The sequence below is a fragment of the Macaca thibetana genome, chromosome 13 (genome assembly GCF_024542745.1).
Source record: "Macaca thibetana thibetana isolate TM-01 chromosome 13, ASM2454274v1, whole genome shotgun sequence".
NCBI lineage: Eukaryota > Metazoa > Chordata > Mammalia > Primates > Cercopithecidae > Macaca > Macaca thibetana.
The window spans coordinates 13,796,468-13,808,616 of NC_065590.1; positions in this window are offsets into that span (position 1 = coordinate 13,796,468).

Sequence of the window (12,149 nt, forward strand, 5' to 3'; positions counted from 1 at the left end):
AGACTAAGTCTTCTGGCTGAGCAAAGAAACTATTATTTTCTTTTGTGGAAAAGGGCGCTATTTTGTTTTCAAAATTTTAAAAGGCCTTTTGAATCTGGCCTACATTTCAAATAGGAGTAGAGCGAGGTGTGTCTGACTCCCTGTTTCCCACCATGGCCTGAATTAGATTTCTTAAGATTTCTTTGGTAGTTCCTTTGGACAAAAGGCTTGGAATCAAAAAATTTATAGCCAATTAAATATTCTAGGCCAGACAGAATGGAGGTGGGCAGGCACTCATTAGCCCTTAAGTGGGCAGATCATGAGGTCAGGAGATCTAGACCATGCTGGCTAACATGGTGAAACCCAGTCTCTACTACGAATAGAAAAAATTATCCAGATGCGTTGGCAGACACCTGTAGTCCCAGTTACTTGGGAGGCTGAGGCAGGAGAATCACTTGAACCCAGGAGGCAGAGGTTGCAGGGAGCCGAGATCACCCCACTGTACTTTAGCCTGGGTGACAGAGCAAGACTCCATCTCAAAGAAAAAAAAATATTTTAAAGCAGTATTGTAGCAGGATTGATAAGGAATCAGAGAGACTGAGGGGTTGAGGAGGATATTTATTATTTAAAATGATTTTGATGATTTCTTACTAAAAGTTCTTAAATATATAATGCAACGAAGTTTGTGGCAGGCTGAACTATAGCCCCCAGAAGGTAACCACATCTTAATTCCTAGAACCTGTGAATGTCACATGGAAAAAAAATTTTGGCAGACCGTATTAAATTAAGCATCTTGAAATGGAGATTATCCTGAATTACCTTGCTGGGCCTGAAATGTTACTGCTTTTATAAGAAAGAGGGAGACTTGATACAGACAGAAGAGCAGAAAGCAATGTGACCACAGTGTCAGAGATTAGGTGATGCAGCAAAAAGCCAACAAATGCTGGCAGCCACCAGAGCTGGATGAGGCAAGAAATTAGAGCTTCCAGAGAACACACATCCCTGACAACAGTATAAAAATAAAAAACGAAAGCCCCAAATAAGGTTATATGTGTTAAGAAAAATTAAGTACATAGAATAATACTATATTGGGGGAAAACATTGCTTCCACAGACCTCTAAGACAAAACACTTTAGCATCAAGGCCACAACAACAGTTAGAACTGGAGGTGAAAAAGTCACAGGAGCTGATGAAGAAGCTAAAGGAGACAGCAATGATCCCAGGCCCTTTAAAAGGGAGAACAAGCTGAAAGTAACAAACACAACAGTTGAATCTCTAAGACACAAATCTCAGAAGTTTTAAAAGAAACTTGTTATCATATCAAAATCAAAATTTTCTGTCTTTTTTATTTTGAGATGGAGTCTCACTCTGTCACCCAGGCTGGAATGCAGTGACACGATCTTGGCTGATGGCAACCTCCGCCTCCTGGGTTCTAGTCATTCTCCTGCCTCAGCCTCCCAAGTAGCTGGGATTACAGGTATGTACCACTGCTTCTGGCTAATTTTTGTATTTTTAGTAGAGACGGGGTTTTACCATGTTGGCCAGGCTGGTCTTGAACTCCTGACCTCAAGCGATCAACCCACCTTGGCCTCCTAAAGCACTGGGACTACAGGAACAAGCCACTGCACCCAGCTTCAAAAACAAAATTTTATGTAATTTAGCAAATCAATAACAAAGAAACCCAGTTTCAATATGCAGACCATTTTCTAGAAAGTCTACCACACACAATTTTTCAATTATAGCAGGCTTAATCATACACAAAATTTCTTTCATAAATTTCTGTTCACAAACCTTACCTTGACTTATACAGACTCCTTATAACATGCTTGAACTTTCTGACTTCACCTATACGATACCTTTCTTAGAAAATTAGTCATTTTACTCTAGGATGAGAATTTATCATACAAGATCCCTTTTCACACAAAGTTACTCTTCCTTTACATCCTTCCCTGAAAAAACATACATCTTCCACCTATAACTTTCCTCATATCTCTCTTTATCTACTGATTTCCTCATATTTTGAACCTCTCTTTTAGTATTTCCAAATTAGACAAAAATTATTTTCCCAATAAATATCACATTTGTTTGACACATTTGATATATACCTAGGAAGCAAGAAATTATAAGCTGTCCATTAGACATTGGTGTTGTAGGAGGCAGAAAGAAATTATTTAGGTGGACAGTTAGGGTAAAGCGAGCCCCAGCAGCAAACTTTCCTTCTAATAGAAAGCAGCTCAAAAATAACCCCCTTTCTAATATCATGCAGCTTAAAGAAATCATTTCTTTTCCAACAAAAGGTAGCCTGAAAGTTCAGGCTGTAAAACACAGATTAGACAGCTGGGGCACAGAAGGGAAGTGGGGGGAGTCTCCTGAGTAATCACCAAGCTTCACACTTATACAATGAGCCCCTGTAAAACAGGGCGCCTTAATAAGCATATTCCCTTCCCTCTAGGCACACTAAGATAGGGAAGCTAAAAGCAGACTGGGGGAATGCCTAGAGCTGCAAGAAGATGTCTGGAAACAGACACAGAAACTTGCCCTCCCAGATAAGCAAAACAAAGAAACACAGGCTAAGAGTAAAAGCTAATAGACAACTCTGCTCTATACAGATAGAACAACTGGTCCCAACTAAATCTTCAGGCCTTGGGAAGATAAGACACTCCTCCTCACTAACCTATTCATACAAACCCTGACATTTTTACTATGACTTGGCAGCCTGCTCGAGACCCCTCTCTGTGATGGAGGGCTATTCTTTTCTTTTTGCTATTAAACTCTTGCTCCAAACTCACTCTGTGTGTGTGTGTGTGCGCGTGTGTGTGTGCGTGTGTGTGTGTGTTTGTGACTTCGATCTCCTTGGCTGCGAGAGCAAGAACCTTGGTATTTACCCCAGACAAGGAGGCTGCTTCATTTGCATTCTATAGATGAAAACCATTCTACAATTTTTATGATTTTAGCTATACAAAAAGCTCACTAGTTAAAGTCATTTTAACCATTTTAAAGCCTACCAACATTAGTGGCTTGCCTTAGTACAAATCTTAATGTTAAATTTTAGAAAAGATAACATTCTCTTCAAACTAACAGGTATAGACTATGACTGGTCTTTTATTTATAAGCCAATTTGATAGCATGGTAGACACAAACATATCTCACAAACTAAGTGACTTATACAAAACAGCTGGATCCAAGTTATTTACAAAACCAAGACCTGTCAACCTGGCTAAACTTTGTTTGCCCCAATAGGTATGAAAGACAGGAAGAGGTAGGGAAGGGGATAGCAAAACATGAAATAAGGAAGCAAGGGGGTGGACCACATTGCTCAAAGGGAGACCCCAGAGTTCATGAGCCACTAGAGAGCTCACTCAGCAATGGAGACACCAGAAAGATGTTCCAATGTCCACTTGTCTGCCAGTACAAAAGCTATCCATCAGGTTAAGGGTCTGGGACTCCTGGTAATTTTGTTATAAGAGTTATTAAGAAACTTTTTTAGGCAGATAAAGAGGAAAGGGGGTCCTTGGGACATTTTTGTTTTTTTAAAGTAGCTCCAGAATTGTTTCTTTTCTAGAAGGAAAGCCCCAGCTCTTAGAGCCAGGCTGGCAAGCTTTAATATGCAAATACAGACCATTAGAAACTGGGTCCACCCAAACATGGCGATTCCTGCAGTCTTCTTGACCCCATGTATGACTGGCAACATGGCCACCCCCATATATCCCCATGAGTGTAGAACATCACTGCGTCTTGCCTTTGCATATTAAAAGGCTAGGGTGGGAGGGTCAGCTTTTTGCAGCTCTGTGAATGACATACCTGGTCAAAACAATCCCCTGGGCCCTATGCAAATCAGACACCACCTCCTCCAGCCTCCTCATGTTACTGGTTGTTTTCAGCCACACTTAGGGTTTCCTGTCTCTGCTTGGAGGCACCCTTCCTCCATCTCTGTGTAGGGGAGCTTCTTCCTTCTTTCTTACCTATTAAACTCTCCACTCTTTAAAACCACTTCACATGTGTCGATGTTGTTTTATCTAAATTGGCGTAAGGCTAAGGACACTGATGTTCCTCCAGTCAACAGAGTTGTATCAATTTTGCTAGAGCAAGGCAGCTAGTGGGGGCTAGTGAAAGGTTAGTTCTAGTATTGATGGGGAGCCATTTCCTCTCCCACCAGGGACACTTAAGACATTCTTATTGTCAATGTCCCTTTTGTTTATATTAATAGTAGGCACACTGATTCTGGCTGAAGGGCTGATACGTTGGAGGCTCTCATGTGGGCATCCTAGACACTGATCTTATAACACTTTCTTGGGATGGGGAGCCCTGAGGTGGCAGGATTTTAAAGCAGCTGCTAATAATTGTGCTTTTGGCTATTTCTTATTTTTGTTCTCTCCACCTCTTTGGTCCTGTCCCTGTTGTTGTAAACTTTAGAGGCCATGTTTAAGAGTGACTCTTATGAGTTTAAAGTCTCATAGCAAGGACTTTAGGCAGGTGCTAGTTGGATAAGGGGGAGGGGTGCTTGATGGCCTTAGGTTAAAATCATAAGTTAGAGAATTGGTGGGACCTCCCTCAGACCTGGGGGACTGAGGAGACTCCGGGGAGGCCATGCAGGCCATCTAGGGAGAGCAGCTTGAAGGGTATCCTCGAGGTGTGGCTTCCTGGTATCTGGAAATAACAGGAGGGAGTAAAGGGCCATAAAAGCATGTATACAAGAGACAATTTTTCTTCTTTTTTTACAGAATAAGTCTAATTGTAAAATAGCATTATAATGTATGGAACCATGTTTAAGACAAGTCTGTTGGTTTTCTAATTTGTGTTGAACCCAAGCAGAGTTGTGATAGAAAATGAGTTTCTTTTTCTTTAAGCTGAATTTGAATTTGCTCCAATTGCCAAATAGACACCCTAGTGGCAAGTCCTCTGTGATGCTCACCATTGTCCCCTCATCTAACAAGGATTTCTACTGGACACATAAAGTTTTCTAAATCCAACAAGAGGGAAAGTGACTAAGCCATCATTACTCTTGTCTCAGATTTCCACTTCCTGCATAGAAGGTGTAAGTAGAGGTAGCAAGATGTTATGAAAGTGGATTGTACGCAATTGTTAGTAAACAAAATATGACTAAAGCAGTATTTTTATTATTTTATTTATTTTTATTATTATTTTTTGAGACAGGGTGTCACTCTGTCACCCAGGATTGAGTACAGTGGTGGGAACTCGGCTCACTGCAACCTTCTCCTCCTGGGTTCAAGGGATTCTCATGCCTCAGCCTCCCAAGTAGCTGGAATTACATGCAGGTGCCACCACATCTGGCTCACTTTTTGTATTTTTAGTAGAGACAGGTTTCACCGTGTTGGCCCAGCTCATCTTGAACTCCTGACCTCAAATGATCTGCTAACCTCAGCCTCCCAAACTTCTGGGATTACAGGAACGAGCCACTGTGCCTGGCTTTAAAGCAGTATTTTTATTAAGTAAAATGTAGAAGAAAAGGTGTAAATAAAGTGACAACAAGAAAGCAAAATGCCATTATAGAAAATGGTAACCTTAGGGCAGAAAAGAAGAGAAGGCAAACCAAGATTCCAGTAGGGTGTAGGGTGAGGCTCCAATCCACAATCCTAGGAGGAATGTTAATGCTGAAAACCCGGGAGCATCCAGGGAGTGGCCAACAATACCAAATGCCAAAAACCCAGAGTACCCGAGTATCAGCCTAGGAGTGTCCCCACACCAAATGCCAGGAAGCCCTGGAATATCCAGGGGCTGACCAGTGCAGAAAATCCTGGAACCTCAGTGGAGTGGCCAACAGTGAGCCTCAAAGGCCTGGTTTGGGCCATAGAATAATGTGATTGTGGCTTCCTTAAGGTTGACAGAACAGGAAAATTCTTAGAACCAAGTGTTCTGCCTTAAATCATTGCACAAACATAATTAGGAAGCCAATGTCAAAACTGCAAACCAAACATATATATCAGGGGAGAAAATAAGATAAAATGACTGTTGGATAAATAAAATGGCATTGGAGGAGAAATGACTAAGAAAAGGAGAAACGAGGATGTAGTCAGGTGTGCTATGGGGGACTTCAAATGGACTATCTAGCCAAAGGTCTCATTCCCTGGATCATCCGATATAGGGCAGGTGGGTAGAGGGGACACTTACAGCTGTGCTGGAGCCAAAATGGTGCCAAGCAATCTCTAATGTGGAGCCTGCATGAAGATCTCTCCAGGGTCCCCAGCTTGGGTGGGTTGGGCTCCCGCGGGGGAACTGGAGCACGGAGCGGCTGGCCTGCATGAAGCAGTGGCTCTGTGGCCACTTGCCCATCCACTCGGCTCCACTGCCTGTCAGGAAAGATGATGGCTATTAAAGCAGCCTTTGGCCAGTGTTAACAGCTCTGCAATATTAGCAGCTCTGTAGCTTTGATGGCTGTAGCGCTGGTCACCGTCTCGCCCTCTCTCACTGATGACTGTCTTGCCACGTCTCCAATAGCTCTCTTGCCCATTGCTGATCGCTGTGTCCATCTTCTCATAAACTTCCATCTCGTGCTGTGTCTTGCTGTCTTGTTTCTCCGCTGTTTCCGCCATCTCACTGCCACATCAAAGGCTGCCTCTCACCATCTCTAGTGGTGAGTGACTGGCTCAATACTGATGCAAGGCAAGTTCTTGGTTTTGCTCAGGAAGGAATGTAAGCGTAAGCCAGTGATAGAAGAAAACAGCTTTATTGAGGTAGCAGCAGTGTTACAGCTCTGTGACTACTCCTGCAGAGCAGGGGTATTTCATAGGCAGAGGGCCAAGAGGAGCAGCCAGGGGCAGTTTTACAGTCACATTTATACTCACCTTTAATCATGTGATAATTAAGGGGTGGGTTGTTCAGAAATAGCTAGAAAATGGGTGGTGTTGCCCCAACTTCCAGGTGTTGCCATGACAGGGGCAGGAATATCCAGGTGTTTCCATGGCAAGGGGCTGTGACTTCTGGATGTTACTATGGCAATGGTAAACTGTTATGGCATTGGTGAGCGTGTCTTATGGAGAGGTGCTTTCAGAACCCTGTTCCTTTTTTGGTGAGCCTCATATCTGGTCCTGAGTGAAGTCCTGCCTACCTCTTACCTCAAAAGTAACAAGAAATCTGTAATAAAAACCCAGAAAGAAAACTCCAAATTTATATTTGGTGGTTACTGACATGGTACTTATCAAAATCACACATAGGTTCAAGGAAATTAAAAAAAAAAAACTCTGAAAATTATTATAGGAGGTCATAATGTCCTCCAGTCAAAAAATTAATAAAGACACAACAAAACAAGGAAATTAAAGGCTGGCTTCTGTTATGAACATAAACACAAAAATCTTAAGAAAAAGGGAGAAAAATGGAATACATCTGCATATCTATACATTTCGTGAACACACATGGTAAAGAGTATTACAGTTTTTACGCTAAGAACTCTCAATAGGCAATTTTAATTTCTGAAATTTTGAATGAACCATAAGGTATGTTGGATCTCTTTCCCTAACTTAAATAACATTTCCTCACATTTAAATATTTTCCCAGTTTTTAATGACTTTTTATTTTGCTTAGACTTTTAGTTGACATAAATAAAAAAAAAGTGTATTAAAAGCCTACTGTTTCAATTTAATCTGTGAAATATATTTAAATTCTTATTCTATAGAAGAAAATTCCAAAAATACTAGAAAAGAGAGATGTTGCCAGAAGATACATAGTTCTTTAGTGTCAAGCTGAGATTATCTACCAGAAGAACTTTTGGCTCACGTAGCTTCCAGTACACCACAAGAATAAAAGATGTGAAGACAATGTTGCTTAATTGGATTTGCAATTACTATTCACTGTTAACCAATTTCCTTGAAAAAAAATATTTCCAATCAAATACACTGATTTTAAATGTACTGTTGAACAAACTTTTATAAATATATGCATTCTTATGAGCACCTCCAAAATCAATACGCAGAACATTTCTATAACTCCAAAAAGTTTCGTCCTGCTCTTCAGAAATCAATTTGCTTTCCACCTCACAGAACAGAAAATCCTTGGTCAGCTTATTGTTAGTATAGTTACCACTTTGTTTTTAAGAATTTCATATAAATGGATTATAGCACATTCTCTTTTTTGGCTGGTGATATTTGTGCAGCATAATTGTTTCTGAGGCTCATTCATGTCACCCTGTGTCCTCATGACGTGTTCCTCTTTACTTTTGAGTACTATTTAGCTGTTTAGTAATTTCATCGTGTATCCCATCACCTGCTGATGGCCATGTGGGTTGTTTCCACTTTGGGCTATTATGGATAAAACTACAATGAACGTTATTATACAAGGCTTTGCATGAATATGTCTTTACTTCTTTTGGGCAAATACCTAAGAGTGCAGTTACCGGGTCTTACAGTGAGTGTTTAATACTCTGCCAAACTGTTTTTCAAAGTAGTTGTACCATTTTATATCTCTACCCAGAATTCATGAGAGTTCTCAATGTTTCAGCTACTTGTTTTTAAGACTTTTTCTTAATCTTCACTCAACAGTGACCAGAATGGCTAATGATCATTAAGTCATGTTTTCCTTACAATTTTCTTCACTTTGTGGGTGCTTGACATGTATCAGTATATTGAGATCAGAATCAATATTGTCTAAACCCCTTTCAAATGCTTTTCCTAAGTCATGATATTTAGGATGATAACAGGAAATCTAAAGGGACTGTAGGTAGTAGTAACAGGCATTATTCAATATTTATAATCATACTTCTTAAGGCAGTACATTTTGAGTGAAATAGCATTCAATTAGACTCAGGATAAAAAGCTTCTAATGTCAGCTCTAGCATTAAATATTAGAAAACCTTGGAGAAAACAATCCAGGAAGAGAAATTAGAGGGTGTTTCACTAGTGGAGAAGTGGTACAACACCTAAATACTATTAATGCCAGATCTTTGCAGTGATTTCCACTCATAAACATGGATTAACTCCTTGCCTTGTTCTCTTATGTGTCTGTATGACTTCATGCTGAGGGGATGTCACATCATAGAGGGAGAAGTGCTCTTGTGAACAGAAACATGGCTTAGGAGATTGGCTTTGGAGGTGACTGCAATAGAATATACGTTTTGAAGAGGTCTCCTATGAAATGCTCTGATAAATTGTTTCTTGTGGCCAAGTGCTCGGGCTCAGACCTGTAATCTCAGCTCTTTGAGAAACTGAGGAGGAAGGATCACATAAGGCCAAGAATTTGATGCCAGCCTGGGCAACACAGGGAGACCACATGTCTACAAAATAAACACACATACACACACACACACACAATTTGTTAAAATGTGTGAACAATGGCATCATAAAGTGATTATATATGAACATTTGGTGAGAAAATTAGAAAATAAAGCAATGTCTTCTGAACCAACAATATTATAATCAAGATGTTAATTTTTTAACTATAGTAAATACAGAGAACATAAAATTGTCTAAACCATTATTAAGAGTGCAGTGAAATGCACTCTTAATAATGTCTAAACCATTATTAAGAGTGCAGTATATTCACTTTGTTCTGTTATTATTACTGATACTAACTCTAGAACTCTTTTCATCTTATAAAAATTGATATCTATCCCACTTAAACCATACTCCCCCGCCATTTCCTCTATCCCTAGCCCCAATAACCTCCATTTCAGTTCTCTCTACGTCAGTGACATCTTTGAAGCAGGTTCACTGGGCACTGGTTACCAATGTACTTAAGCGTGGGGAACAGAACACCCCACACAGCGAGTTACATGAAGTGGGTTTATCATTTACAGAGAAGCAGCAAGGGAACACGAAAGTCCTGGACTTATTATGGGTCAGTCCCCCAAGGCACAGGAAAGCCATGTGGAGCTGATGGAGTCGACTGTGTGTCCCCCCCTTGCACCACAGCTCAGGAACCTGGGAAAGCAGCCACTCTGGGTTTTATATCCTGAGGTAATAAGATACACAGGGTTAAAGGGCATTCTATTCTATGGGAAAATGATATAGAGCGCAGGTAGTCTGTTCAGGTCAGTTCCTCTCTATCTCAGGATGTTACAATTCCAGCACATTCTACAATTATTCTTGAGAACTCTTAAAATAAGCAAGAAAGTGGAGAGAACTAAGTCAGTCAGGGTCATTGGAGAACTGTCTTGCAGGTACCCACCACTTAGACATACCCCTTAGCAAAGCTAGCATATTGCATATGCCCACCAACTTCCCCTGAACCGGAGGTGGAGATTTATCTTTACAGATTGTTGAAGAACCTTGACTTACACAATCTCAGTGTAGGTTATTAAGCCATAGTGACAGTACAGTTTACTGGGCCAAGAAAGCTACTATCACTGGCAGGAGGATAAGACTACAAAGTAGTGACTATGATGTTAAATAGGTGAAAGGGGAATCTTTCAGATGCCCCATTGTTTACAACCAGTGAGCCTGCTTTATGATCACCTCTAATTGTATTTCTAGGATACATGAGGTGTTTATCCTGGTACAGCAGACAGTGGAGGGTGTTGGTAATTGCATAGAAGGTCTATTGTGTTCCATGAGAGTGTGCCCATTGTCAAGTTGGACATGTGTGCTCATGTCATGTTAGACACTGTGGGTGTTTCTTGGTCAGAGTGAAGTCTCATGGAATATCCAAAAACATAACATAGAGTCCTCTCAAGGGTGGCCATGGTAGCCCCAACATCTAATTGAGTGACATATATTTAACTGTCCAAGAAGCAAACTGTTGCCATAGTCCTTTTCCCTATACAGGGGATCCTTTAATAGTTTAGTCACTCAGTTGTTATTTTCCTGACCAGGTGGCTGGGTTGTTGACAATGGCCCATGATTTAGTGGAAATGAAGCAAAATATAGTGTTAGGGGCAGCCTGTAAGGCTACTATCATTCCATATAGTTTGTCCCATTGGGCAGAATGTCCTTGTTCAGTGTCAGTCAAAAGACACCATCCCCTGGCTGGATGGTGACCACACGCATGTCTCTGAATCTTTGATTCTATGTGGCCAAAGGAGAGCTAAATAGTCCCCTATGGGTCATTTGTTCCCTTCTAGAAAGCTTGCCATTTGTTCATGGGGCATATGGATCCTGTGGGATCCTGGTTAGGGCTGATTCTGACTGTACCATTTCCATTTAATAATTTGGATCTGTTGGGCCTGTCCAGTTTTATTGATTGTGTTTGTAGGCACCAAAGTGAGAATGGTTAGTTAAGGTAGCAGCATCATGCCTGGTGCTCTAGCTCTGAGATACTCAACTCCTATCAGTTTACTACAGCAAGCAAGGAGTTGCTATTAAAAAGAGGCACAACTGTTGGCTGCTTCAGGAAACTTTTCTGTCCAAAATCTGAGTCTGGTGTACCCAGTGACACTAGAATCACCTGACTCCAGTTGTTAGTCTGAGCCCTGATGTGTGGTACTATGTTAGGGGGGGTCATTCTTCTTGGCAAATTAGGTGTTCAGAAGAGCCAGTTGCCCTGTAAATCTCAGCTACTTGAAAATCATATTATTGAGTCCCCACAGGGACCTCCATAACATTGATTTTTGAGACTCCCTGGGAAGGTGAGGAAAGGTGACTGAAGTTCATGTTTTGAATAGTCCTCATTATTAAAATCCCCCTGCTCATTAATGGCATTTCTATTAATATTCACTTGGGAAGCATTTTCTTTTTATTATGGCTCATTTTTGAAACATCTAGTCATAGCTCTTCCAGAATGGCTTTGTCTGCAATCATCCTGTTGCATTTCTTTTAAGGCCTGATGGTCTGTCAAAAACCAAGAGCCAACATAAGTAAAATGCTGTTCTCTTTGCAATGTGATCATCCGATGTAATCCTTGCAAATTACCCACTGTTATGATTTTTACATTTCCAGGGCTTCCTTGACAATGGCACTGATATGACTCCATCCAGCATCCATTGACGTGAGAACTCTAGTTGGCATATCATCCTTCTGGGCATGAACATAACGAAGACTTTCATAGGATGTAATGGTTAATATTCAACATTAGTCAAAATTTGCTCTAGTTATACCCTTGCAGCTCTACTGGGTTGGAAAAATATTTTATGTTAGGACAATCATTTGGTAGAGTTTTAAAAATAAAGGCTACAAATAAATATTCTGTAGCAAGGGTATGAACTATATGTGATCCAGAACACAATTTTTATGTAATGTAACAAAAATTATTTAAATGTATTCAATTTAGATAATAATTTTATAAAT